Raw genomic sequence first — 27,962 nt, forward strand, 5'->3', positions numbered from 1 at the left:
AAAAAAGTTACTTTTTTAGTTACTTTGGAAAAAAAGTTACTTTTTTAGTTACTTTGGAAAAAAAATATTTTTTTAGTTACTTTGGAAAAAAAGTTACTTTTTTAGTTACTTTGGAAAAAAGTTACTTTTTAGTTACTTTGTAAAAAAAAGTTACTTTTTTAGTTACTTTGTAAAAAAAGTTACTTTTTTAGTTACTTTGTAAAAAAAGTTACTTTTTTACTTTTTTAGTTACTTTGTAAAAAAAGTTACTTTTTTAGTTACTTTGTAAAAAAAGTTACTTTTTTAGTTACTTTGGAAAAAAAGTTACTTTTTTAGTTACTTTGGAAAAAAGTTACTTTTTAGTTACTTTGTAAAAAAAAGTTACTTTTTTAGTTACTTTGTAAAAAAAGTTACTTTTTTAGTTACTTTGTAAAAAAAAGTTACTTTTTTACTTTTTTAGTTACTTTGGAAAAAAAGTTACTTTTTTACTTTTTTAGTTACTTTGGAAAGAAAGTTACTTTTTTAGTTACTTTGGAAAAAAGTTACTTTTTTACTTTTTGAGTTACTTTGGAAAAAAAGTTACTTTTTTACTTTTTGAGTTACTTTGGAAAGAAAGTTACTTTTTTAGTTACTTTGGAAAAAAAGTTACTTTTTTACTTTTTTAGTTACTTTGGAAAAAAAGTTACTTTTTTACTTTTTTAGTTACTTTGGAAAAAAGTTACTTTTTTAGTTACTTTGGAAAAAAGTTACTTTTTTAGTTACTTTGGAAAAAAGTTACTTTTTTAGTTACTTTGGAAAAAAGTTACTTTTTTAGTTACTTTGGAAAAAAAGTTACTTTTTTAGTTACTTTGGAAAAAAAGTTACTTTTTTAGTTACTTTGGAAAAAAAAATATTTTTTTAGTTACTTTGGAAAAAAAGTTACTTTTTTAGTTACTTTGGAAAAAAAGTTACTTTTTTTAGTTACTTTGGAAAAAAAAATTTTTTTAGTTACTTTGGAAAAAAAGTTACTTCTTTAGTTACTTTGGAAAAAAAGTTACTTTTTTAGTTACTTTGGGAAAAAAAATATTTTTTTAGTTACTTTGGAAAAAAAGTTACTTTCTTAGTTACTTTGGAAAAAAAAATATTTTTTTAGTTACTTTGGAAAAAAAGTTACTTTTTTAGTTACTTTGGAAAAAAAGTTACTTTTTTAGTTACTTTGGAAAAAAAGTTACTTTTTTAGTTACTTTGGAAAAAAAGTTACTTTTTTAGTTACTTTGGAAAAAAAAATATTTTTTTAGTTACTTTGGAAAAAAAGTTACTTTTTTAGTTACTTTGGAAAAAAAGTTACTTTTTTACTTTTTTAGTTACTTTGGAAAAAAAGTTACTTTTTTAGTTACTTTGGAAAAAAAGTTACTTTTTTAGTTACTTTGGAAAAAAAGTTACTTTTTTACTTTTTTAGTTACTTTGGAAAAAAAGTTACTTTTTTAGTTACTTTGGAAAAAAAGTTACTTTTTTAGTTACTTTGGAAAAAAAGTTACTTTTTTACTTTTTTAGTTACTTTGGAAAAAAAGTTACTTTTTTACTTTTTTAGTTACTTTGGAAAAAAAGTTACTTTTTTACTTTTTTAGTTACTTTGGAAAAAAAGTTACTTTTTTAGTTACTTTGGAAAAAAAGTTACTTTTTTAGTTACTTTGTAAAAAAAAGTTACTTTTTTAGTTACTTTGTAAAAAAAGTTACTTTTTTAGTTACTTTGGAAAAAAAGTTACTTTTTTACTTTTTTAGTTACTTTGGAAAAAAAGTTACTTTTTTAGTTACTTTGGAAAAAAAGTTACTTTTTTACTTTTTTAGTTACTTTGTAAAAAAAAGTTACTTTTTTAGTTACTTTGGAAAAAAAGTTACTTTTTTAGTTACTTTGGAAAAAAAGTTACTTTTTTAGTTACTTTGGAAAAAAAGTTACTTTTTTACTTTTTTAGTTACTTTGGAAAAAAAGTTACTTTTTTAGTTACTTTGGAAAAAAAGTTACTTTTTTAGTTACTTTGGAAAAAAAGTTACTTTTTTACTTTTTTAGTTACTTTGGAAAAAAAGTTACTTTTTTACTTTTTTAGTTACTTTGGAAAAAAAGTTACTTTTTTACTTTTTTAGTTACTTTGGAAAAAAAGTTACTTTTTTAGTTACTTTGGAAAAAAAGTTACTTTTTTAGTTACTTTGTAAAAAAAAGTTACTTTTTTAGTTACTTTGTAAAAAAAGTTACTTTTTTAGTTACTTTGGAAAAAAAGTTACTTTTTTACTTTTTTAGTTACTTTGGAAAAAAAAATATTTTTTTAGTTACTTTGGAAAAAAAGTTACTTTTTTAGTTACTTTGGAAAAAAAGTTACTTTTTTAGTTACTTTGGAAAAAAAGTTACTTTTTTAGTTACTTTGGAAAAAAAGTTACTTTTTTAGTTACTTTGGAAAAAAAAATATTTTTTTAGTTACTTTGGAAAAAAAGTTACTTTTTTAGTTACTTTGGAAAAAAAAATATTTTTTTAGTTACTTTGGAAAAAAAGTTACTTTTTTAGTTACTTTGGAAAAAAAAATATTTTTTTAGTTACTTTGGAAAAAAAGTAACTTTTTTAGTTACTTTGGAAAAAAAGTTACTTTTTTAGTTACTTTGGAAAAAAAAGTTACTTTTTTAGTTACTTTGGAAAAAAAGTTACTTTTTTAGTTACTTTGGAAAAAAAAATATTTTTTTAGTTACTTTGGAAAAAAAGTTACTTTTTTAGTTACTTTGGAAAAAAAGTTACTTTTTTAGTTACTTTGGAAAAAAAATATTTTTTTAGTTACTTTGGAAAAAAAGTTACTTTTTTAGTTACTTTGGAAAAAAGTTACTTTTTAGTTACTTTGTAAAAAAAAGTTACTTTTTTAGTTACTTTGTAAAAAAAGTTACTTTTTTAGTTACTTTGTAAAAAAAGTTACTTTTTTACTTTTTTAGTTACTTTGGAAAAAAAGTTACTTTTTTAGTTACTTTGTAAAAAAAGTTACTTTTTTAGTTACTTTGGAAAAAAAGTTACTTTTTTAGTTACTTTGGAAAAAAGTTACTTTTTAGTTACTTTGTAAAAAAAAGTTACTTTTTTAGTTACTTTGTAAAAAAAGTTACTTTTTTAGTTACTTTGTAAAAAAAGTTACTTTTTTACTTTTTTAGTTACTTTGGAAAAAAAGTTACTTTTTTACTTTTTTAGTTACTTTGGAAAGAAAGTTACTTTTTTAGTTACTTTGGAAAAAAAGTTACTTTTTTACTTTTTGAGTTACTTTGGAAAAAAAGTTACTTTTTTACTTTTTGAGTTACTTTGGAAAGAAAGTTACTTTTTTAGTTACTTTGGAAAAAAAGTTACTTTTTTACTTTTTGAGTTACTTTGGAAAAAAAGTTACTTTTTTACTTTTTTAGTTACTTTGGAAAAAAGTTACTTTTTTAGTTACTTTGGAAAAAAGTTACTTTTTTAGTTACTTTGGAAAAAAGTTACTTTTTTAGTTACTTTGGAAAAAAAGTTACTTTTTTAGTTACTTTGGAAAAAAAGTTACTTTTTTAGTTACTTTGGAAAAAAAGTTACTTTTTTAGTTACTTTGGAAAAAAAAATATTTTTTTAGTTACTTTGGAAAAAAAGTTACTTTTTTAGTTACTTTGGAAAAAAAGTTACTTTTTTTAGTTACTTTGGAAAAAAAAATTTTTTTAGTTACTTTGGAAAAAAAGTTACTTCTTTAGTTACTTTGGAAAAAAAGTTACTTTTTTAGTTACTTTGGAAAAAAAAATATTTTTTTAGTTACTTTGGAAAAAAAGTTACTTTCTTAGTTACTTTGGAAAAAAAGTTACTTTTTTAGTTACTTTGGAAAAAAAGTTACTTTTTTAGTTACTTTGGAAAAAAAGTTACTTTTTTAGTTACTTTGGAAAAAAAGTTACTTTTTTAGTTACTTTGGAAAAAAAAGTTACTTTTTTAGTTACTTTGGAAAAAAAGTTACTTTTTTAGTTACTTTGGAAAAAAAAATATTTTTTTAGTTACTTTGGAAAAAAAGTTACTTTTTTAGTTACTTTGGAAAAAAAGTTACTTTTTTAGTTACTTTGGAAAAAAAATATTTTTTTAGTTACTTTGGAAAAAAAGTTACTTTTTTAGTTACTTTGGAAAAAAGTTACTTTTTAGTTACTTTGTAAAAAAAGTTACTTTTTTAGTTACTTTGTAAAAAAAGTTACTTTTTTAGTTACTTTGTAAAAAAAGTTACTTTTTTACTTTTTTAGTTACTTTGTAAAAAAAGTTACTTTTTTAGTTACTTTGGAAAAAAAGTTACTTTTTTAGTTACTTTGGAAAAAAAGTTACTTTTTTAGTTACTTTGGAAAAAAAGTTACTTTTTTAGTTACTTTGGAAAAAAAGTTACTTTTTTAGTTACTTTGGAAAAAAAAATATTTTTTTAGTTACTTTGGAAAAAAAGTTACTTTTTTAGTTACTTTGGAAAAAAAGTTACTTTTTTAGTTACTTTGGAAAAAAAATATTTTTTTAGTTACTTTGGAAAAAAAGTTACTTTTTTAGTTACTTTGGAAAAAAGTTACTTTTTAGTTACTTTGTAAAAAAAAGTTACTTTTTTAGTTACTTTGTAAAAAAAGTTACTTTTTTAGTTACTTTGTAAAAAAAGTTACTTTTTTACTTTTTTAGTTACTTTGGAAAAAAGTTACTTTTTAGTTACTTTGTAAAAAAAAGTTACTTTTTTAGTTACTTTGTAAAAAAAGTTACTTTTTTAGTTACTTTGTAAAAAAAGTTACTTTTTTACTTTTTTAGTTACTTTGGAAAAAAAGTTACTTTTTTACTTTTTTAGTTACTTTGGAAAGAAAGTTACTTTTTTAGTTACTTTGGAAAAAAAGTTACTTTTTTACTTTTTGAGTTACTTTGGAAAAAAAGTTACTTTTTTACTTTTTGAGTTACTTTGGAAAGAAAGTTACTTTTTTAGTTACTTTGGAAAAAAAGTTACTTTTTTACTTTTTGAGTTACTTTGGAAAAAAAGTTACTTTTTTACTTTTTTAGTTACTTTGGAAAAAAGTTACTTTTTTAGTTACTTTGGAAAAAAGTTACTTTTTTAGTTACTTTGGAAAAAAGTTACTTTTTTAGTTACTTTGGAAAAAAGTTACTTTTTTAGTTACTTTGGAAAAAAAGTTACTTTTTTAGTTACTTTGGAAAAAAAGTTACTTTTTTAGTTACTTTGGAAAAAAAAATATTTTTTTAGTTACTTTGGAAAAAAAGTTACTTTTTTAGTTACTTTGGAAAAAAAGTTACTTTTTTTAGTTACTTTGGAAAAAAAAATTTTTTTAGTTACTTTGGAAAAAAAGTTACTTCTTTAGTTACTTTGGAAAAAAAGTTACTTTTTTAGTTACTTTGGAAAAAAAAATATTTTTTTAGTTACTTTGGAAAAAAAGTTACTTTCTTAGTTACTTTGGAAAAAAAAATATTTTTTTAGTTACTTTGGAAAAAAAGTTACTTTTTTAGTTACTTTGGAAAAAAAGTTACTTTTTTAGTTACTTTGGAAAAAAAGTTACTTTTTTAGTTACTTTGGAAAAAAAGTTACTTTTTTAGTTACTTTGGAAAAAAAAATATTTTTTTAGTTACTTTGGAAAAAAAGTTACTTTTTTAGTTACTTTGGAAAAAAAGTTACTTTTTTACTTTTTTAGTTACTTTGGAAAAAAAGTTACTTTTTTAGTTACTTTGGAAAAAAAGTTACTTTTTTACTTTTTTAGTTACTTTGTAAAAAAAAGTTACTTTTTTAGTTACTTTGGAAAAAAAGTTACTTTTTTAGTTACTTTGGAAAAAAAGTTACTTTTTTAGTTACTTTGGAAAAAAAGTTACTTTTTTACTTTTTTAGTTACTTTGGAAAAAAAGTTACTTTTTTAGTTACTTTGGAAAAAAAGTTACTTTTTTAGTTACTTTGGAAAAAAAGTTACTTTTTTACTTTTTTAGTTACTTTGGAAAAAAAGTTACTTTTTTACTTTTTTAGTTACTTTGGAAAAAAAGTTACTTTTTTACTTTTTTAGTTACTTTGGAAAAAAAGTTACTTTTTTAGTTACTTTGGAAAAAAAGTTACTTTTTTAGTTACTTTGTAAAAAAAAGTTACTTTTTTAGTTACTTTGTAAAAAAAGTTACTTTTTTAGTTACTTTGGAAAAAAAGTTACTTTTTTACTTTTTTAGTTACTTTGGAAAAAAAAATATTTTTTTAGTTACTTTGGAAAAAAAGTTACTTTTTTAGTTACTTTGGAAAAAAAAATATTTTTTTAGTTACTTTGGAAAAAAAGTTACTTTTTTAGTTACTTTGGAAAAAAAAATATTTTTTTAGTTACTTTGGAAAAAAAGTAACTTTTTTAGTTACTTTGGAAAAAAAGTTACTTTTTTAGTTACTTTGGAAAAAAAAGTTACTTTTTTAGTTACTTTGGAAAAAAAGTTACTTTTTTAGTTACTTTGGAAAAAAAAATATTTTTTTAGTTACTTTGGAAAAAAAGTTACTTTTTTAGTTACTTTGGAAAAAAAGTTACTTTTTTTAGTTACTTTGGAAAAAAAGTTACTTTTTTAGTTACTTTGGAAAAAAAGTTACTTTTTTAGTTACTTTGGAAAAAAAAGTTACTTTTTTAGTTACTTTGGAAAAAAAAATATTTTTTTAGTTACTTTGGAAAAAAAGTTACTTTTTTAGTTACTTTGGAAAAAAAGTTACTTTTTTAGTTACTTTGGAAAAAAAGTTACTTTTTTAGTTACTTTGGAAAAAAAGTTACTTTTTTAGTTACTTTGGAAAAAAAGTTACTTTTTTAGTTACTTTGGAAAAAAAGTTACTTTTTTAGTTACTTTGGAAAAAAAAAATTTTTTTTAGTTACTTTGGAAAAAAAGTTACTTTTTTAGTTACTTTGGAAAAATATATATTTTTTAGTTACTTTGTAAAAAAAAAAGCTACTTTTTTACTTTTTTAGTTACTTTGGAAAAAAAGTTACTTTTTTACTTTTTGAGTTACTTTGGAAAGAAAGTTACTTTTTTAGTTACTTTGGAAAAAAAGTTACTTTTTTACTTTTTGAGTTACTTTGGAAAAAAAGTTACTTTTTTACTTTTTTAGTTACTTTGGAAAAAAGTTACTTTTTTAGTTACTTTGGAAAAAAGTTACTTTTTTAGTTACTTTGGAAAAAAGTTACTTTTTTAGTTACTTTGGAAAAAAAGTTACTTTTTTAGTTACTTTGGAAAAAAAAAATTTTTTAGTTACTTTGGAAAAAAAGTTACTTTTTTAGTTACTTTGGGAAAAAAGTTACTTTTTTAGTTACTTTGGAAAAAAAAATATTTTTTTAGTTACTTTGGAAAAAAAAAAATTTTTTTAGTTACTTTGGAAAAAAAGTTACTTTTTTAGTTACTTTGGAAAAAAGTTACTTTTTTAGTTACTTTGGAAAAAAAGTTACTTTTTTAGTTACTTTGGAAAAAAAGTTACTTTTTTAGTTACTTTGGAAAAAAAAATATTTTTTTAGTTACTTTGGAAAAAAAGTTACTTTTTTAGTTACTTTGGAAAAAAAGTTACTTTTTTAGTTACTTTGGAAAAAAAAAAAATTTTTTAGTTACTTTGGAAAAAAAGTTACTTTTTTAGTTACTTTGGAAAGAAAAATATTTTTTTAGTTACTTTGGAAAAAAAAATATTTTTTTAGTTACTTTGGAAAAAAAAAATATTTTTTTAGTTACTTTGGAAAAAAAGTTACTTTTTTAGTTACTTTGGAAAAAAAGTTACTTTTTTAGTTACTTTGGGAAAAAAAATATTTTTTTAGTTACTTTGGAAAAAAAGTTACTTTTTTAGTTACTTTGGAAAAAAAGTTACTTTTTTAGTTACTTTGGAAAAAAAGTTACTTTTTTACTTTTTTAGTTACTTTGGAAAAAAAGTTACTTTTTTAGTTACTTTGGAAAAAAAGTTACTTTTTTACTTTTTTAGTTACTTTGTAAAAAAAAGTTACTTTCTTAGTTACTTTGGAAAAAAAGTTACTTTTTTAGTTACTTTGGAAAAAAAGTTACTTTTTTAGTTACTTTCGAAAAAAAGTTACTTTTTTAGTTACTTTGGAAAAAAAGTTACTTTTTTAGTTACTTTGGAAAAAGTTACTTTTTTAGTTACTTTGGAAAAAAAGTTACTTTTTTAGTTACTTTGGAAAAAAAATTACTTTTTTAGTTACTTTGGAAAAAAATTTACTTTTTTAGTTACTTTGGAAAAAAAGTTACTTTTTTAGTTACTTTGGAAAAAAATATATTTTTTAGTTACTTTGTAAAAAAAGCTACTTTTTTACTTTTTGAGTTACTTTTGAAAAAAAGTTACTTTTTTACTTTTTTAGTTACTTTGGAAAAAAGTTACTTTTTTAGTTACTTTGGAAAAAAGTTACTTTTTTAGTTACTTTGGAAAAAAGTTACTTTTTTAGTTACTTTGGAAAAAAATATTTTTTTAGTTACTTTGGAAAAAAAGTTACTTTTTTAGTTACTTTGGAAAAAAAGTTACTTTTTTAGTTACTTTGGAAAAAAAAATATTTTTTTAGTTACTTTGGAAAAAAAATATTTTTTTAGTTACTTTGGAAAAAAAGTAACTTTTTTAGTTACTTTGGAAAAAAGTTACTTTTTTAGTTACTTTGGAAAAAAAGTTACTTTTTTAGTTACTTTGGAAAAAAAGTTACTTTTTTAGTTACTTTGGAAAAAAAAATATTTTTTTAGTTACTTTGGAAAAAAAGTTACTTTTTTAGTTACTTTGGAAAAAAAGTTACTTTTTTTAGTTACTTTGGAAAAAAAAATATTTTTTTAGTTACTTTGGAAAAAAAGTTACTTTTTTAGTTACTTTGGAAAAAAAAATATTTTTTTAGTTACTTTGGAAAAAAGTTACTTTTTTAGTTACTTTGGAAAAAAATATATTTTTTTAGTTACTTTGGAAAAAAAGTTACTTTTTTAGTTACTTTGGAAAAAAAGTTACTTTTTTAGTTACTTTGGAAAAAAAGTTACTTTTTTAGTTACTTTGGAAAAAAAGTTACTTTTTTAGTTACTTTGGAAAAAAAAATATTTTTTTAGTTACTTTGGAAAAAAAGTTACTTTTTTAGTTACTTTGGAAAAAAAAATATTTTTTTAGTTACTTTGGAAAAAAAAATATTTTTTTAGTTACTTTGGAAAAAATGTTACTTTTTTAGTTACTTTGGAATTTTTTTTTATTTTTTTAGTTACTTTGGAAAACAAGTTACTTTTTTAGTTACTTTGGAAAAAAAGTTACTTTTTTAGTTACTTTGTAAAAAAAGTTACTTTTTTAGTTACTTTGTAAAAAAAGTTACTTTTTTAGTTACTTTGGAAAAAAAGTTACTTTTTTACTTTTTGAGTTACTTTGGAAAAAAAGTTACTTTTTTACTTTTTGAGTTACTTTGGAAAAAAAGTTACTTTTTTACTTTTTGAGTTACTTTGGAAAAAAAGTTACTTTTTTACTTTTTTAGTTACTTTGGAAAAAAGTTACTTTTTTACTTTTTGAGTTACTTTGGAAAAAAAGTTACTTTTTTACTTTTTGAGTTACTTTGGAAAAAAAGTTACTTTTTTACTTTTTTAGTTACTTTGGAAAAAAAGTTACTTTTTTAGTTACTTTGGAAAAAAAAATTTTTTTAGTTACTTTGGAAAAAAAGTTACTTTTTTAGTTAGTTTGGAAAAAAAGTTACTTTTTTAGTTAGTTTGGAAAAAAAATGTTTTTTTAGTTACTTTGGAAAAAAATTTATTTTTTTAGTTACTTTGGAAAAAAAGTGACTTTTTTAGTTACTTTGGAAAAAAAGTTACTTTTTTAGTTACTTTGTAAAAAAGTTACTTTTTAGTTACTTTGTAAAAAAAAGTTACTTTTTTAGTTACTTTGTAAAAAAAGTTACTTTTTTAGTTACTTTGTAAAAAAAAGTTACTTTTTTACTTTTTTAGTTACTTTGGAAAAAAAGTTACTTTTTTACTTTTTGAGTTACTTTGGAAAAAAAGTTACTTTTTTACTTTTTGAGTTACTTTGGAAAAAAAGTTACTTTTTTACTTTTTTAGTTACTTTGGAAAAAAAGTTACTTTTTTAGTTACTTTGGAAAAAAAGTTACTTTTTTAGTTACTTGGGAAAAAAAGTTACTTTTTTTGTTACTTTGGAAAAAAAGTTACTTTTTTAGTTACTTTGGGAAAAAAAATATTTTTTTAGTTACTTTGGAAAAAAAGTTACTTTTTTAGTTACTTTGGAAAAAAAAATATTTTTTTAGTTACTTTGGAAAAAAAGTTACTTTTTTAGTTACTTTGGAAAAAAAAATATTTTTTTAGTTACTTTGGAAAAAAAAATATTTTTTTAGTTACTTTGGAAAAAAAGTTACTTTTTTAGTTACTTTGGAAAAAAGTTACTTTTTTAGTTACTTTGGAAAAAAAGTTACTTTTTTAGTTACTTTGGAAAAAAAGTTACTTTTTTAGTTACTTTGGAAAAAAAGTTACTTTTTTAGTTACTTTGGAAAAAAAGTTACTTTTTTAGTTACTTTGGAAAAAAAGTTACTTTTTTAGTTACTTTGGAAAAAAAGTTACTTTTTTAGTTACTTTGGAAAAAAAGTTACTTTTTTAGTTACTTTGGAAAAAAAGTTACTTTTTTAGTTACTTTGGAAAAAAAAATATTTTTTTAGTTACTTTGGAAAAAAAGTTACTTTTTTAGTTACTTTGGAAAAAAAAGTTACTTTTTTAGTTACTTTGGAAAAAAAAATATTTTTTTAGTTACTTTGGGAAAAAAAATATTTTTTTAGTTACTTTGGAAAAAAAAATATTTTTTTAGTTACTTTGGGAAAAAAAATATTTTTTAAGTTACTTTGGGAAAAAAAATATTTTTTTAGTTACCTTGGAAAAAAAGTTACTTTTTTAGTTACTTTGGAAAAAAAGTTACTTTTTTAGTTACTTTGGAAAAAAAGTTACTTTTTTAGTTACTTTGGAAAAAAAATATTTTTTTAGTTACTTTGGAAAAAAATATTTTTTTAGTTACTTTGGGGAAAAAAATATATTTTTAGTTACTTTGGAAAAAAAAATATTTTTTTAGTTACTTTGGAAAAAAAAGTTACTTTTTTAGTTACTTTGGAAAAAAAGTTACTTTTTTAGTTACTTTGGAAAAAAAGTTACTTTTTTAGTTACTTTGGAAAAAAAGTTACTTTTTTAGTTACTTTGGGAAAAAAAATATTTTTTTAGTTACTTTGGAAAAAAAATATTTTTTTAGTTACTTTGGAAAAAAAGTTACTTTTTTAGTTACTTTGGAAAAAAAATATTTTTTTTGTTACTTTGTAAAAAAAGTTACTTTTTTAGTTACTTTGGAAAAAAAATTACTTTTTTAGTTACTTTGGAAAAAAAAATATTTTTTTAGTTACTTTGGAAAAAAAAATATTTTTTTAGTTACTTTGGAAAAAAAAATATTTTTTTAGTTACTTTGTAAAAAAAAGTTACTTTTTTAGTTACTTTGTAAAAAAGTTACTTTTTTAGTTACTTTGGAAAAAAAGTTACTTTTTTAGTTACTTTGGAAAAAAGTTACTTTTTAGTTACTTTGTAAAAAAAAGTTACTTTTTTAGTTACTTTGGAAAAAAAGTTACTTTTACTTTTTTAGTTACTTTGGAAAAAAAGTTACTTTTTTACTTTTTTAGTTACTTTGGAAAGAAAGTTACTTTTTTAGTTACTTTGGAAAAAAAGTTACTTTTTTACTTTTTGAGTTACTTTGGAAAAAAAGTTACTTTTTTACTTTTTGAGTTACTTTGGAAAAAAGTTACTTTTTTAGTTACTTTGGAAAAAAAGTTACTTTTTTACTTTTTTAGTTACTTTGGAAAAAAGTTACTTTTTTAGTTACTTTGGAAAAAAAGTTACTTTTTTAGTTACTTTGGAAAAAAAGTTACTTTTTTACTTTTTTAGTTACTTTGGAAAAAAGTTACTTTTTTAGTTACTTTGTAAAAAAAGTTACTTTTTTAGTTACTTTGGAAAAAAAGTTACTTTTTTAGTTACTTTGGAAAAAAAGTTACTTTTTTAGTTACTTTGGAAAAAAAGTTACTTTTTTACTTTTTTAGTTACTTTGGAAAAAAAGTTACTTTTTTAGTTACTTTGGAAAAAAAGTTACTTTTTTAGTTACTTTGGAAAAAAAGTTACTTTTTTAGTTACTTTGGAAAAAAATTTACTTTTTTAGTTACTTTGGAAAAAAAAATATTTTTTTAGTTACTTTGGAAAAAAAGTTACTTTTTTAGTTACTTTGGAAAAAAATATATTTTTTAGTTACTTTGTAAAAAAAGCTACTTTTTTACTTTTTTAGTTACTTTGGAAAAAAAGTTACTTTTTTACTTTTTGAGTTACTTTGGAAAGAAAGTTACTTTTTGAGTTACTTTGGAAAAAAAGTTACTTTTTTACTTTTTGAGTTACTTTGGAAAAAAAGTTACTTTTTTACTTTTTTAGTTACTTTGGAAAAAAGTTACTTTTTTAGTTACTTTGGAAAAAAGTTACTTTTTTAGTTACTTTGGAAAAAAGTTACTTTTTTAGTTACTTTGGAAAAAAGTAACTTTTTTAGTTACTTTGGAAAAAAAGTTACTTTTTTAGTTACTTTGGAAAAAAGTTACTTTTTAGTTACTTTGTAAAAAAAAGTTACTTTTTTAGTTACTTTGTAAAAAAAAGTTACTTTTTTACTTTTTTAGTTACTTTGGAAAAAAAGTTACTTTTTTACTTTTTTAGTTACTTTGGAAAGAAAGTTACTTTTTTAGTTACTTTGGAAAAAAAGTTACTTTTTTACTTTTTGAGTTACTTTGGAAAAAAAGTTACTTTTTTACTTTTTGAGTTACTTTGGAAAAAAAGTTACTTTTTTACTTTTTTAGTTACTTTGGAAAAAAGTTACTTTTTTAGTTACTTTGGAAAAAAAGTAACTTTTTTAGTTACTTTGGAAAAAAAGTTACTTTTTTACTTTTTTAGTTACTTTGGAAAAAAGTTACTTTTTTAGTTACTTTGGAAAAAAAGTAACTTTTTTAGTTACTTTGGAAAAAAAGTTACTTTTTTACTTTTTTAGTTACTTTGGAAAAAAGTTACTTTTTTAGTTACTTTGGAAAAAAAGTAACTTTTTTAGTTACTTTGGAAAAAAAGTTATTTTTTTAGTTACTTTGGAAAAAAAAATATTTTTTTAGTTACTTTGGAAAAAAAGTTACTTTTTTAGTTACTTTGGAAAAAAAGTTACTTTTTTAGTTACTTTGGAAAAAAAAATATTTTTTTAGTTACTTTGGAAAAAAAGTTACTTTTTTAGTTACTTTGGAAAAAAAAATATTTTTTTAGTTACTTTGGAAAAAAAGTTACTTTTTTAGTTACTTTGGAAAAAAAGTTACTTTTTTAGTTACTTTGGAAAAAAAGTTACTTTTTTAGTTACTTTGGAAAAAAAGTTACTTTTTTAGTTACTTTGGAAAAAAAGTTACTTTTTTAGTTACTTTGGAAAAAAAGTTACTTTTTTAGTTACTTTGGAAAAAAATATATTTTTTTAGTTACTTTGGAAAAAAAGTTACTTTTTTAGTTACTTTGGAAAAAAAGTTACTTTTTTAGTTACTTTGGAAAAAAAGTTACTTTTTTAGTTACTTTGGAAAAAAAAATATTTTTTTAGTTACTTTGGAAAAAAAGTTACTTTTTTAGTTACATTGGAAAAAAATATATTTTTTAGTTACTTTGTAAAAAAAGCTACTTTTTTACTTTTTTAGTTACTTTGGAAAAAAAGTTACTTTTTTACTTTTTGAGTTACTTTGGAAAGAAAGTTACTTTTTGAGTTACTTTGGAAAAGAAGTTACTTTTTTACTTTTTGAGTTACTTTGGAAAAAAAGTTACTTTTTTACTTTTTTAGTTACTTTGGAAAAAAGTTACTTTTTTAGTTACTTTGGAAAAAAGTTACTTTTTTAGTTACTTTGGAAAAAAGTAACTTTTTTAGTTACTTTGGAAAAAAAGTTACTTTTTTACTTTTTGAGTTACTTTGGAAAAAAAGTTACTTTTTTACTTTTTGAGTTACTTTGGAAAAAAAGTTACTTTTTTACTTTTTTAGTTACTTTGGAAAAAAGTTACTTTTTTAGTTACTTTGGAAAAAAGTAACTTTTTTAGTTACTTTGGAAAAAAAGTTACTTTTTTACTTTTTGAGTTACTTTGGAAAAAAAGTTACTTTTTTACTTTTTGAGTTACTTTGGAAAAAAGTTACTTTTTTAGTTACTTTGGAAAAAAATATTTTTTTAGTTACTTTGGAAAAAAAGTTACTTTTTTAGTTACATTGGAAAAAAATATATTTTTTAGTTACTTTGTAAAAAAAGCTACTTTTTTACTTTTTTAGTTACTTTGGAAAAAAAGTTACTTTTTTACTTTTTGAGTTACTTTGGAAAGAAAGTTACTTTTTGAGTTACTTTGGAAAAGAAGTTACTTTTTTACTTTTTGAGTTACTTTGGAAAAAAAGTTACTTTTTTACTTTTTTAGTTACTTTGGAAAAAAGTTACTTTTTTAGTTACTTTGGAAAAAAGTTACTTTTTTAGTTACTTTGGAAAAAAGTAACTTTTTTAGTTACTTTGGAAAAAAAGTTACTTTTTTAGTTACTTTGGAAAAAAAGTTACTTTTTTAGTTACTTTGGAAAAAAAGTTACTTTTTTAGTTACTTTGGAAAAAAAGTTACTTTTTTAGTTACTTTGGAAAAAAAGTTACTTTTTTAGTTACTTTGGAAAAAAAGTTACTTTTTTAGTTTGGAAAAAAAAATATTTTTTTAGTTACTTTGGAAAAAAAAATATTTTTTTAGTTACTTTGGAAAAAAAAATATTTTTTTAGTTACTTTGGAAAAAAATATATTTTTTAGTTACTTTGTAAAAAAAGCTACTTTTTTACTTTTTTAGTTACTTTGGAAAAAAAGTTACTTTTTTACTTTTTGAGTTACTTTGGAAAGAAAGTTACTTTTTGAGTTACTTTGGAAAAGAAGTTACTTTTTTACTTTTTGAGTTACTTTGGAAAAAAAGTTACTTTTTTACTTTTTTAGTTACTTTGGAAAAAAGTTACTTTTTTAGTTACTTTGGAAAAAAGTTACTTTTTTAGTTACTTTGGAAAAAAGTAACTTTTTTAGTTACTTTGGAAAAAAAGTTACTTTTTTAGTTACTTTGGAAAAAAAGTTACTTTTTTAGTTACTTTGGAAAAAAAGTTACTTTTTTAGTTACTTTGGAAAAAAAGTTACTTTTTTAGTTACTTTGGAAAAAAAGTTACTTTTTTAGTTACTTTGGAAAAAAAGTTACTTTTTTAGTTACTTTGGAAAAAAAAAAAATTTTTAGTTACTTTGGAAAAAAAGTTACTTTTTTAGTTTGGAAAAAAAAATATTTTTTTAGTTACTTTGGAAAAAAAAATATTTTTTTAGTTACTTTGGAAAAAAAAATATTTTTTTAGTTACTTTGGAAAAAAAGTTACTTTTTTAGTTACTTTGGAAAAAAAGTTACTTTTTTAGTTACTTTGGAAAAAAAAATATTTTTTTAGTTACTTTGGAAAAAAAGTTACTTTTTTAGTTACTTTGGAAAAAAAAATATTTTTTTAGTTACTTTGGAAAAAAAGTTACTTTTTTAGTTACTTTGGAAAAAAAGTTACTTTTTTAGTTACTTTGGAAAAAAAGTTACTTTTTTAGTTACTTTGGAAAAAAAGTTACTTTTTTAGTTACTTTGGAAAAAAAGTTACTTTTTTAGTTACTTTGGAAAAAAAGTTACTTTTTTAGTTACTTTGGAAAAAAAAATATTTTTTTAGTTACTTTGGAAAAAAAGTTACTTTTTTAGTTACTTTGGAAAAAAAGTTACTTTTTTAGTTACTTTGGAAAAAAAGTTACTTTTTTAGTTACTTTGGAAAAAAAGTTACTTTTTTAGTTACTTTGGGAAAAAAAATATTTTTTTAGTTACTTTGGAAAAAAAGTTACTTTTTTACTTTTTGAGTTACTTTGGAAAAAAAGTTACTTTTTTACTTTTTTAGTTACTTTGGAAAAAAGTTACTTTTTTAGTTACTTTGGAAAAAAGTAACTTTTTTAGTTACTTTGGAAAAAAAGTTACTTTTTTACTTTTTGAGTTACTTTGGAAAAAAAGTTACTTTTTTACTTTTTTAGTTACTTTGGAAAAAAGTTACTTTTTTAGTTACTTTGGAAAAAAGTAACTTTTTTAGTTACTTTGGAAAAAAAGTTACTTTTTTACTTTTTGAGTTACTTTGGAAAAAAATATTTTTTTAGTTACTTTGGAAAAAAAGTTACTTTTTTAGTTACATTGGAAAAAAATATATTTTTTAGTTACTTTGTAAAAAAAGCTACTTTTTTACTTTTTTAGTTACTTTGGAAAAAAAGTTACTTTTTTACTTTTTGAGTTACTTTGGAAAGAAAGTTACTTTTTGAGTTACTTTGGAAAAGAAGTTACTTTTTTACTTTTTGAGTTACTTTGGAAAAAAAGTTACTTTTTTAGTTACTTTGGAAAAAAAGTTACTTTTTTAGTTACTTTGGAAAAAAAAAAATTTTTTAGTTACTTTGGAAAAAAAGTTACTTTTTTAGTTTGGAAAAAAAAATATTTTTTTAGTTACTTTGGAAAAAAAAATATTTTTTTAGTTACTTTGGAAAAAAAAATATTTTTTTAGTTACTTTGGAAAAAAATATATTTTTTAGTTACTTTGTAAAAAAAGCTACTTTTTTACTTTTTTAGTTACTTTGGAAAAAAAGTTACTTTTTTACTTTTTGAGTTACTTTGGAAAGAAAGTTACTTTTTGAGTTACTTTGGAAAAGAAGTTACTTTTTTACTTTTTTAGTTACTTTGGAAAAAAGTTACTTTTTTAGTTACTTTGGAAAAAAAGTTACTTTTTTACTTTTTTAGTTACTTTGGAAAAAAGTTACTTTTTTAGTTACTTTGGAAAAAAAGTTACTTTTTTAGTTACTTTGGAAAAAAAGTTACTTTTTTACTTTTTTAGTTACTTTGGAAAAAAGTTACTTTTTTAGTTACTTTGGAAAAAAAGTTACTTTTTTAGTTACTTTGGAAAAAAAGTTACTTTTTTAGTTACTTTGGAAAAAAAGTTACTTTTTTAGTTACTTTGGAAAAAAAGTTACTTTTTTAGTTACTTTGGAAAAAAAGTTACTTTTTTAGTTACTTTGGAAAAAAAGTTACTTTTTTAGTTACTTTGGAAAAAAAGTTACTTTTTTAGTTACTTTGGAAAAAAAGTTACTTTTTTAGTTACTTTGGAAAAAAAGTTACTTTTTTAGTTACTTTGGAAAAAAAAATATTTTTTTAGTTACTTTGGAAAAAAAGTTACTTTTTTAGTTACATTGGAAAAAAATATATTTTTTAGTTACTTTGTAAAAAAAGCTACTTTTTTACTTTTTTAGTTACTTTGGAAAAAAAGTTACTTTTTTACTTTTTGAGTTACTTTGGAAAGAAAGTTACTTTTTGAGTTACTTTGGAAAAGAAGTTACTTTTTTACTTTTTGAGTTACTTTGGAAAAAAAGTTACTTTTTTACTTTTTTAGTTACTTTGGAAAAAAGTTACTTTTTTAGTTACTTTGGAAAAAAGTTACTTTTTTAGTTACTTTGGAAAAAAGTAACTTTTTTAGTTACTTTGGAAAAAAAGTTACTTTTTTACTTTTTGAGTTACTTTGGAAAAAAAGTTACTTTTTTACTTTTTGAGTTACTTTGGAAAAAAAGTTACTTTTTTACTTTTTTAGTTACTTTGGAAAAAAAGTTACTTTTTTACTTTTTTAGTTACTTTGGAAAGAAAGTTACTTTTTGAGTTACTTTGGAAAAAAAGTTACTTTTTTACTTTTTGAGTTACTTTGGAAAAAAAGTTACTTTTTTACTTTTTGAGTTACTTTGGAAAAAAAGTTACTTTTTTACTTTTTGAGTTACTTTGGAAAAAAAGTTACTTTTTTACTTTTTTAGTTACTTTGGAAAAAAAGTTACTTTTTTACTTTTTTAGTTACTTTGGAAAAAAGTTACTTTTTTAGTTACTTTGGAAAAAAAGTTACTTTTTTAGTTACTTTGGAAAAAAAGTTACTTTTTTAGTTACTTTGGAAAAAAAGTTACTTTTTTAGTTACTTTGGAAAAAAAGTTACTTTTTTAGTTACTTTGGAAAAAAAGTAACTTTTTTAGTTACTTTGGAAAAAAAGTAACTTTTTTAGTTACTTTGGAAAAAAAGTAACTTTTTTAGTTACTTTGGAAAAAAAGTAACTTTTTTAGTTACTTTGGAAAAAAATTTACTTTTTTAGTTACTTTGGAAAAAAAAATATTTTTTTAGTTACTTTGTAAAAAAAAGCTACTTTTTTACTTTTTTAGTTACTTTGGAAAAAAAGTTACTTTTTTACTTTTTGAGTTACTTTGGAAAGAAAGTTACTTTTTGAGTTACTTTGGAAAAAAAGTTACTTTTTTACTTTTTGAGTTACTTTGGAAAAAAAGTTACTTTTTTACTTTTTTAGTTACTTTGGAAAAAAGTTACTTTTTTAGTTACTTTGGAAAAAAGTTACTTTTTTAGTTACTTTGGAAAAAAGTTACTTTTTTAGTTACTTTGGAAAAAAGTAACTTTTTTAGTTACTTTGGAAAAAAAGTTACTTTTTTAGTTACTTTGGAAAAAAAAAATTTTTTAGTTACTTTGGAAAAAAAGTTACTTTTTTAGTTACTTTGGAAAAAAAGTTACTTTTTTAGTTACTTTGGAAAAAAAGTTACTTTTTTAGTTACTTTGGAAAAAAGAAATTTGTTTTAGTTACTTTGGAAAAAAAGTTACTTTTTTAGTTACTTTGGAAAAAAAGTTACTTTTTTAGTTACTTTGGAAAAAAAATATTTTTTTAGTTACTTTGGAAAAAAAGTTACTTTTTTAGTTACTTTGGAAAAAAAAATATTTTTTTAGTTACTTTGGAAAAAAAGTTACTTTTTTAGTTACTTTGGAAAAAAAGTTACTTTTTTAGTTACTTTGGAAAAAAAAATATTTTTTTAGTTACTTTGGAAAAAAAGTTACTTTTTTAGTTACTTTGGAAAAAAAAATATTTTTTTAGTTACTTTGGAAAAAAAGTTATTTTTTTAGTTACTTTGGAAAAAAAGTTACTTTTTTAGTTACTTTGGAAAAAAAGTTACTTTTTTAGTTACTTTGGAAAAAAAGTTACTTTTTTAGTTACTTTGGAAAAAAAAATATTTTTTTAGTTACTTTGGAAAAAAAGTTACTTTTTTAGTTACTTTGGAAAAAAAGTTACTTTTTTAGTTACTTTGGAAAAAAAGTTACTTTTTTAGTTACTTTGGAAAAAAGTTACTTTTTTAGTTACTTTGGAAAAAAGTAACTTTTTTAGTTACTTTGGAAAAAAAGTTACTTTTTTACTTTTTGAGTTACTTTGGAAAAAAAGTTACTTTTTTACTTTTTGAGTTACTTTGGAAAAAAAGTTACTTTTTTACTTTTTTAGTTACTTTGGAAAAAAAGTTACTTTTTTACTTTTTTAGTTACTTTGGAAAGAAAGTTACTTTTTGAGTTACTTTGGAAAAAAAGTTACTTTTTTACTTTTTGAGTTACTTTGGAAAAAAAGTTACTTTTTTACTTTTTGAGTTACTTTGGAAAAAAAGTTACTTTTTTACTTTTTGAGTTACTTTGGAAAAAAAGTTACTTTTTTACTTTTTTAGTTACTTTGGAAAAAAAGTTACTTTTTTACTTTTTTAGTTACTTTGGAAAAAAGTTACTTTTTTAGTTACTTTGGAAAAAAAGTTACTTTTTTAGTTACTTTGGAAAAAAAGTTACTTTTTTAGTTACTTTGGAAAAAAAGTTACTTTTTTAGTTACTTTGGAAAAAAAGTTACTTTTTTAGTTACTTTGGAAAAAAAGTAACTTTTTTAGTTACTTTGGAAAAAAAGTAACTTTTTTAGTTACTTTGGAAAAAAAGTAACTTTTTTAGTTACTTTGGAAAAAAAGTAACTTTTTTAGTTACTTTGGAAAAAAATTTACTTTTTTAGTTACTTTGGAAAAAAAAATATTTTTTTAGTTACTTTGTAAAAAAAGCTACTTTTTTACTTTTTTAGTTACTTTGGAAAAAAAGTTACTTTTTTACTTTTTGAGTTACTTTGGAAAGAAAGTTACTTTTTGAGTTACTTTGGAAAAAAAGTTACTTTTTTACTTTTTGAGTTACTTTGGAAAAAAAGTTACTTTTTTACTTTTTTAGTTACTTTGGAAAAAAGTTACTTTTTTAGTTACTTTGGAAAAAAGTTACTTTTTTAGTTACTTTGGAAAAAAGTTACTTTTTTAGTTACTTTGGAAAAAAGTAACTTTTTTAGTTACTTTGGAAAAAAAGTTACTTTTTTAGTTACTTTGGAAAAAAAAATTTTTTTAGTTACTTTGGAAAAAAAGTTACTTTTTTAGTTACTTTGGAAAAAAAGTTACTTTTTTAGTTACTTTGGAAAAAAAGTTACTTTTTTAGTTACTTTGGAAAAAAGAAATTTTTTTTAGTTACTTTGGAAAAAAAGTTACTTTTTTAGTTACTTTGGAAAAAAAGTTACTTTTTTAGTTACTTTGGAAAAAAAATATTTTTTTAGTTACTTTGGAAAAAAAGTTACTTTTTTAGTTACTTTGGAAAAAAAAATATTTTTTTAGTTACTTTGGAAAAAAAGTTACTTTTTTAGTTACTTTGGAAAAAAAGTTACTTTTTTAGTTACTTTGGAAAAAAAAATATTTTTTTAGTTACTTTGGAAAAAAAGTTACTTTTTTAGTTACTTTGGAAAAAAAAATATTTTTTTAGTTACTTTGGAAAAAAAGTTATTTTTTTAGTTACTTTGGAAAAAAAGTTACTTTTTTAGTTACTTTGGAAAAAAAGTTACTTTTTTAGTTACTTTGGAAAAAAAGTTACTTTTTTAGTTACTTTGGAAAAAAAAATATTTTTTTAGTTACTTTGGAAAAAAAGTTACTTTTTTAGTTACTTTGGAAAAAAAGTTACTTTTTTAGTTACTTTGGAAAAAAAGTTACTTTTTTAGTTACTTTGGAAAAAAAGTTACTGTTTTAGTTACTTTGGAAAAAAAGTTACTTTTTTAGTTACTTTGGAAAAAAAAATATTTTTTTAGTTACTTTGGAAAAAAAAATATTTTTTTAGTTACTTTGGAAAAAATGTTACTTTTTTAGTTTGGAAAAAAAATTATTTTTTTAGTTACTTTGGAAAAAAAGTTACTTTTTTACTTTTTGAGTTACTTTGGAAAGAAAGTTACTTTTTTAGTTACTTTGGAAAAAAAGTTACTTTTTTAGTTACTTTGGAAAAAAAGTTACTTTTTTACTTTTTTAGTTACTTTGTAAAAAAAAAGTTACTTTTTTAGTTACTTTGGAAAAAAAGTTACTTTTTTAGTTACTTTGGAAAAAAAGTTACTTTTTTACTTTTTTAGTTACTTTGGAAAAAAAGTTACTTTTTTATTTACTTTGGAAAAAAAGTTACTTTTTTACTTTTTTAGTTACTTTGGAAAAAAAGTTACTTTTTTACTTTTTTAGTTACTTTGGAAAAAAAGTTACTTTTTTAGTTACTTTGGAAAAAAAGTTACTTTTTTAGTTACTTTGGAAAAAAAAATATTTTTTTAGTTACTTTGGAAAAAAAAATATTTTTTTAGTTACTTTGGAAAAAAAGTTACTTTTTTAGTTACTTTGGGAAAAAAAATAATTTTTTAGTTACTTTGGAAAAAAAGTTACTTTTTTAGTTACTTTGGAAAAAAAGTTACTTTTTTAGTTACTTTGGAAAAAAAAATATTTTTTTAGTTACTTTGGAAAAAAAAATATTTTTTTAGTTACTTTGGAAAAAAAGTTACTTTTTTAGTTACTTTGGAAAAAAAAATATTTTTTTAGTTACTTTGGAAAAAAAGTTACTTTTTTAGTTACTTTGGAAAAAAAGTTACTTTTTTAGTTACTTTGGAAAAAAAAATATTTTTTTAGTTACTTTGGAAAAAAAGTTACTTTTTTAGTTACTTTGGAAAAAAAAATATTTTTTTAGTTACTTTGGAAAAAAAGTTATTTTTTTAGTTACTTTGGAAAAAAAGTTACTTTTTTAGTTACTTTGGAAAAAAAGTTACTTTTTTAGTTACTTTGGAAAAAAAGTTACTTTTTTAGTTACTTTGGAAAAAAAAATATTTTTTTAGTTACTTTGGAAAAAAAGTTACTTTTTTAGTTACTTTGGAAAAAAAGTTACTTTTTTAGTTACTTTGGAAAAAAAGTTACTTTTTTAGTTACTTTGGAAAAAAAGTTACTGTTTTAGTTACTTTGGAAAAAAAGTTACTTTTTTAGTTACTTTGGAAAAAAAAATATTTTTTTAGTTACTTTGGAAAAAAAAATATTTTTTTAGTTACTTTGGAAAAAATGTTACTTTTTTAGTTTGGAAAAAAAATTATTTTTTTAGTTACTTTGGAAAAAAAGTTACTTTTTTACTTTTTGAGTTACTTTGGAAAGAAAGTTACTTTTTTAGTTACTTTGGAAAAAAAGTTACTTTTTTAGTTACTTTGGAAAAAAAGTTACTTTTTTACTTTTTTAGTTACTTTGTAAAAAAAAAGTTACTTTTTTAGTTACTTTGGAAAAAAAGTTACTTTTTTAGTTACTTTGGAAAAAAAGTTACTTTTTTACTTTTTTAGTTACTTTGGAAAAAAAGTTACTTTTTTATTTACTTTGGAAAAAAAGTTACTTTTTTACTTTTTTAGTTACTTTGGAAAAAAAGTTACTTTTTTACTTTTTTAGTTACTTTGGAAAAAAAGTTACTTTTTTAGTTACTTTGGAAAAAAAGTTACTTTTTTAGTTACTTTGGAAAAAAAAATATTTTTTTAGTTACTTTGGAAAAAAAAATATTTTTTTAGTTACTTTGGAAAAAAAGTTACTTTTTTAGTTACTTTGGGAAAAAAAATAATTTTTTAGTTACTTTGGAAAAAAAGTTACTTTTTTAGTTACTTTGGAAAAAAAGTTACTTTTTTAGTTACTTTGGAAAAAAAAATATTTTTTTAGTTACTTTGGAAAAAAAAATATTTTTTTAGTTACTTTGGAAAAAAAGTTACTTTTTTAGTTACTTTGGAAAAAAAAATATTTTTTTAGTTACTTTGGAAAAAAAGTTACTTTTTTAGTTACTTTGGAAAAAAAGTTACTTTTTTAGTTACTTTGGAAAAAAAAATATTTTTTTAGTTACTTTGGAAAAAAAGTTACTTTTTTAGTTACTTTGGAAAAAAAAATATTTTTTTAGTTACTTTGGAAAAAAAGTTATTTTTTTAGTTACTTTGGAAAAAAAGTTACTTTTTTAGTTACTTTGGAAAAAAAGTTACTTTTTTAGTTACTTTGGAAAAAAAGTTACTTTTTTAGTTACTTTGGAAAAAAAAATATTTTTTTAGTTACTTTGGAAAAAAAGTTACTTTTTTAGTTACTTTGGAAAAAAAGTTACTTTTTTAGTTACTTTGGAAAAAAAGTTACTTTTTTAGTTACTTTGGAAAAAAAGTTACTGTTTTAGTTACTTTGGAAAAAAAGTTACTTTTTTAGTTACTTTGGAAAAAAAAATATTTTTTTAGTTACTTTGGAAAAAAAAATATTTTTTTAGTTACTTTGGAAAAAATGTTACTTTTTTAGTTTGGAAAAAAAATTATTTTTTTAGTTACTTTGGAAAAAAAGTTACTTTTTTACTTTTTGAGTTACTTTGGAAAGAAAGTTACTTTTTTAGTTACTTTGGAAAAAAAGTTACTTTTTTAGTTACTTTGGAAAAAAAGTTACTTTTTTACTTTTTTAGTTACTTTGTAAAAAAAAAGTTACTTTTTTAGTTACTTTGGAAAAAAAGTTACTTTTTTAGTTACTTTGGAAAAAAAGTTACTTTTTTAGTTACTTTGGAAAAAAAGTTACTTTTTTAGTTACTTTGGAAAAAAAAATATTTTTTTAGTTACTTTGGAAAAAAAAATATTTTTTTAGTTACTTTGGAAAAAAAGTTACTTTTTTAGTTACTTTGGGAAAAAAAATAATTTTTTAGTTACTTTGGAAAAAAAGTTACTTTTTTAGTTACTTTGGAAAAAAAGTTACTTTTTTAGTTACTTTGGAAAAAAAAATATTTTTTTAGTTACTTTGGAAAAAAAAATATTTTTTTAGTTACTTTGGAAAAAAAGTTACTTTTTTAGTTACTTTGGAAAAAAAAATATTTTTTTAGTTACTTTGGAAAAAAAGTTACTTTTTTAGTTACTTTGGAAAAAAAGTTACTTTTTTAGTTACTTTGGAAAAAAAAATATTTTTTTAGTTACTTTGGAAAAAAAGTTACTTTTTTAGTTACTTTGGAAAAAAAAATATTTTTTTAGTTACTTTGGAAAAAAAGTTATTTTTTTAGTTACTTTGGAAAAAAAGTTACTTTTTTAGTTACTTTGGAAAAAAAGTTACTTTTTTAGTTACTTTGGAAAAAAAGTTACTTTTTTAGTTACTTTGGAAAAAAAAATATTTTTTTAGTTACTTTGGAAAAAAAGTTACTTTTTTAGTTACTTTGGAAAAAAAGTTACTTTTTTAGTTACTTTGGAAAAAAAGTTACTTTTTTAGTTACTTTGGAAAAAAAGTTACTGTTTTAGTTACTTTGGAAAAAAAGTTACTTTTTTAGTTACTTTGGAAAAAAAAATATTTTTTTAGTTACTTTGGAAAAAAAAATATTTTTTTAGTTACTTTGGAAAAAATGTTACTTTTTTAGTTTGGAAAAAAAATTATTTTTTTAGTTACTTTGGAAAAAAAGTTACTTTTTTACTTTTTGAGTTACTTTGGAAAGAAAGTTACTTTTTTAGTTACTTTGGAAAAAAAGTTACTTTTTTAGTTACTTTGGAAAAAAAGTTACTTTTTTACTTTTTTAGTTACTTTGTAAAAAAAAAGTTACTTTTTTAGTTACTTTGGAAAAAAAGTTACTTTTTTAGTTACTTTGGAAAAAAAGTTACTTTTTTACTTTTTTAGTTACTTTGGAAAAAAAGTTACTTTTTTATTTACTTTGGAAAAAAAGTTACTTTTTTACTTTTTTAGTTACTTTGGAAAAAAAGTTACTTTTTTACTTTTTTAGTTACTTTGGAAAAAAAGTTACTTTTTTAGTTACTTTGGAAAAAAAGTTACTTTTTTAGTTACTTTGGAAAAAAAAATATTTTTTTAGTTACTTTGGAAAAAAAAATATTTTTTTAGTTACTTTGGAAAAAAAGTTACTTTTTTAGTTACTTTGGGAAAAAAAATAATTTTTTAGTTACTTTGGAAAAAAAAATATTTTTTTTAGTTTCTTTGGAAAAGAAAATATTTTTTTAGTTACTTTGGAAAAAAAAATATTTTTTTAGTTACTTTGGAAAAAAAAATATTTTTTTAGTTACTTTGGAAAAAAAAATATTTTTTTAGTTACTTTGGAAAAAAAATATTTTTTTAGTTACTTTGGAAAAAAAAATATTTTTTTAGTTTCTTTGGAAAAAAGTTACTTTTTTAGTTACTTTGGAAAAAAAGTTACTTTTTTAGTTACTTTGGAAAAAAAGTTACTTTTTTAGTTACTTTGGAAAAAAAAATATTTTTTTAGTTACTTTGGAAAAAAAAATATTTTTTTAGTTACTTTGGAAAAAAAAATATTTTTTTAGTTACTTTGGAAAAAAAAATATTTTTTTAGTTACTTTGGAAAAAAAGTTACTTTTTTAGTTACTTTGGAAAAAAAAATATTTTTTTTGTTACTTTGGAAAAAAAAATATTTTTTTTGTTACTTTGGAAAAAAAAATATTTTTTTTGTTACTTTGGAAAAAAAAATATTTTTTTAGTTTCTTTGGAAAAAAAGTTACTTTTTTAGTTACTTTGGAAAAAAAGTTACTTTTTTAGTTACTTTGGAAAAAAAAATATTTTTTTAGTTACTTTGGGAAAAAAAATATTTTTTTAGTTACTTTGGAAAAAAAAATATTTTTTTAGTTACTTTGGAAAAAAAGTTACTTTTTTAGTTACTTTGGAAAAAAAAATATTTTTTTAGTTACTTTGGAAAAAAAAATATTTTTTTAGTTACTTTGGAAAAAAAAATATTTTTTTAGTTACTTTGGAAAAAAAAATATTTTTTTAGTTACTTTGGAAAAAAAATATTTTTTTAGTTTCTTTGGAAAAAAAAATATTTTTTTAGTTACTTTGGAAAAAAAAATATTTTTTTAGTTACTTTGGAAAAAAAAATATTTTTTTAGTTACTTTGGAAAAAAAATATTTTTTTAGTTACTTTGGAAAAAAAAATATTTTTTTAGTTACTTTGGAAAAAAAAATATTTTTTTAGTTACTTTGGAAAAAAAGTTACTTTTTTAGTTACTTTGGAAAAAAAAATTTTTTTTAGTTACTTTGGAAAAAAAAATATTTTTTTTGTTACTTTGAAAAAAAAAAAAATTTTTAGTTACTTTGGAAAAAAAAAATTGTTTAGTTACTTTGGAAAAAAAATATTTTTTTAGTTACTTTGGAAAAAAAAATATTTTTTTAGTTACTTTGGAAAAAAAAATATTTTTTTAGTTACTTTGGAAAAAAAATATTTTTTTAGTTACTTTGGAAAAAAAGTTACTTTTTTAGTTACTTTGGAAAAAAAAATATTTTTTTAGTTACTTTGGAAAAAAAAATATTTTTTTAGTTACTTTGGAAAAAAAAATATTTTTTTAGTTACTTTGGAAAAAAAAATATTTTTTTAGTTACTTTGGAAAAAAAAATATTTTTTTAGTTACTTTGGAAAAAAAATTTTTTTAGTTTCTTTCGAAAAAAATATTTTTTTTTAGTTACTTTGGGAAAAAAAATATTTTTTTAGTTACTTTGGAAAAAAAATATTTTTTTAGTTACTTTGGAAAAAAAAATATTTTTTTAGTTACTTTGGAAAAAAAATTTTTTTTTAGTTTCTTTGGAAAAAAGTTACTTTTTTAGTTACTTTGGAAAAAAAGTTACTTTTTTAGTTACTTTGGAAAAAAAGTTACTTTTTTAGTTACTTTGGAAAAAAAAATATTTTTTTAGTTACTTTGGAAAAAAAAATATTTTTTTAGTTACTTTGGAAAAAAAAATATTTTTTTAGTTACTTTGGAAAAAATATATATTTTTTTAGTTACTTTGGAAAAAAAAATATTTTTTTTGTTACTTTGGAAAAAATATATTTTTTTAGTTACTATGGAAAAAAAAAAAATTTTTTAGTTACTTTGGAAAAAAAAAAATTTTTTTAGTTTCTTTGGAAAAAAAAATTTTTTTTTACTTACTTTGGAAAAAAAGTTACTTTTTTACTTACTTTGGAAAAAAAGTTACTTTTTTAGTTACTTTGGAAAAAAAAATATTTTTTTAGTTACTTTGGAAAAAAAAATATTTTTTTTGTTACTTTGGAAAAAAAAATATTTTTTTAGTTTCTTTGGAAAAAAAAATATTTTTTTAGTTACTTTGGAAAAAAAAATATTTTTTTAGTTACTTTGGAAAAAAAATATTTTTTTAGTTACTTTGGAAAAAAAAATATTTTTTTAGTTACTTTGGAAAAAAAGTTACTTTTTTAGTTACTTTGGAAAAAAAAATATTTTTTTAGTTACTTTGGAAAAAAAAATATTTTTTTTGTTACTTTGGGAAAAAAAAAAAATTTTAGTTTCTTTGGAAATTTTTTTTTTTTTTTAGTTACTTTGAAAAAAAAAATATTTTTTTAGTTACTTTGGAAAAAAAAATATTTTTTTAGTTACTTTGGAAAAAAAAATATTTTTTTAGTTTCTTTGGAAAAAAAAATATTTTTTTAGTTACTTTGGAAAAAAAAATATTTTTTTAGTTACTTTGGAAAAAAAGTTACTTTTTTAGTTACTTTGGAAAAAAAAATATTTTTTTAGTTACTTTGGAAAAAAAGTTACTTTTTTAGTTACTTTGGAAAAAAAAATATTTTTTTAGTTACTTTGGAAAAAAAAATATTTTTTTAGTTACTTTGGAAAAAAAAATATTTTTTTAGTTTCTTTGGAAAAAAAATATTTTTTTAGTTACTTTGGAAAAAAAAATATTTTTTTAGTTACTTTGGAAAAAAAAATATTTTTTTAGTTACTTTGGAAAAAAA

Source organism: Melanostigma gelatinosum, assembly GCF_949748355.1.
Source record: "Melanostigma gelatinosum genome assembly, chromosome: 10".
Classification (NCBI taxonomy): domain Eukaryota; kingdom Metazoa; phylum Chordata; class Actinopteri; order Perciformes; family Zoarcidae; genus Melanostigma; species Melanostigma gelatinosum.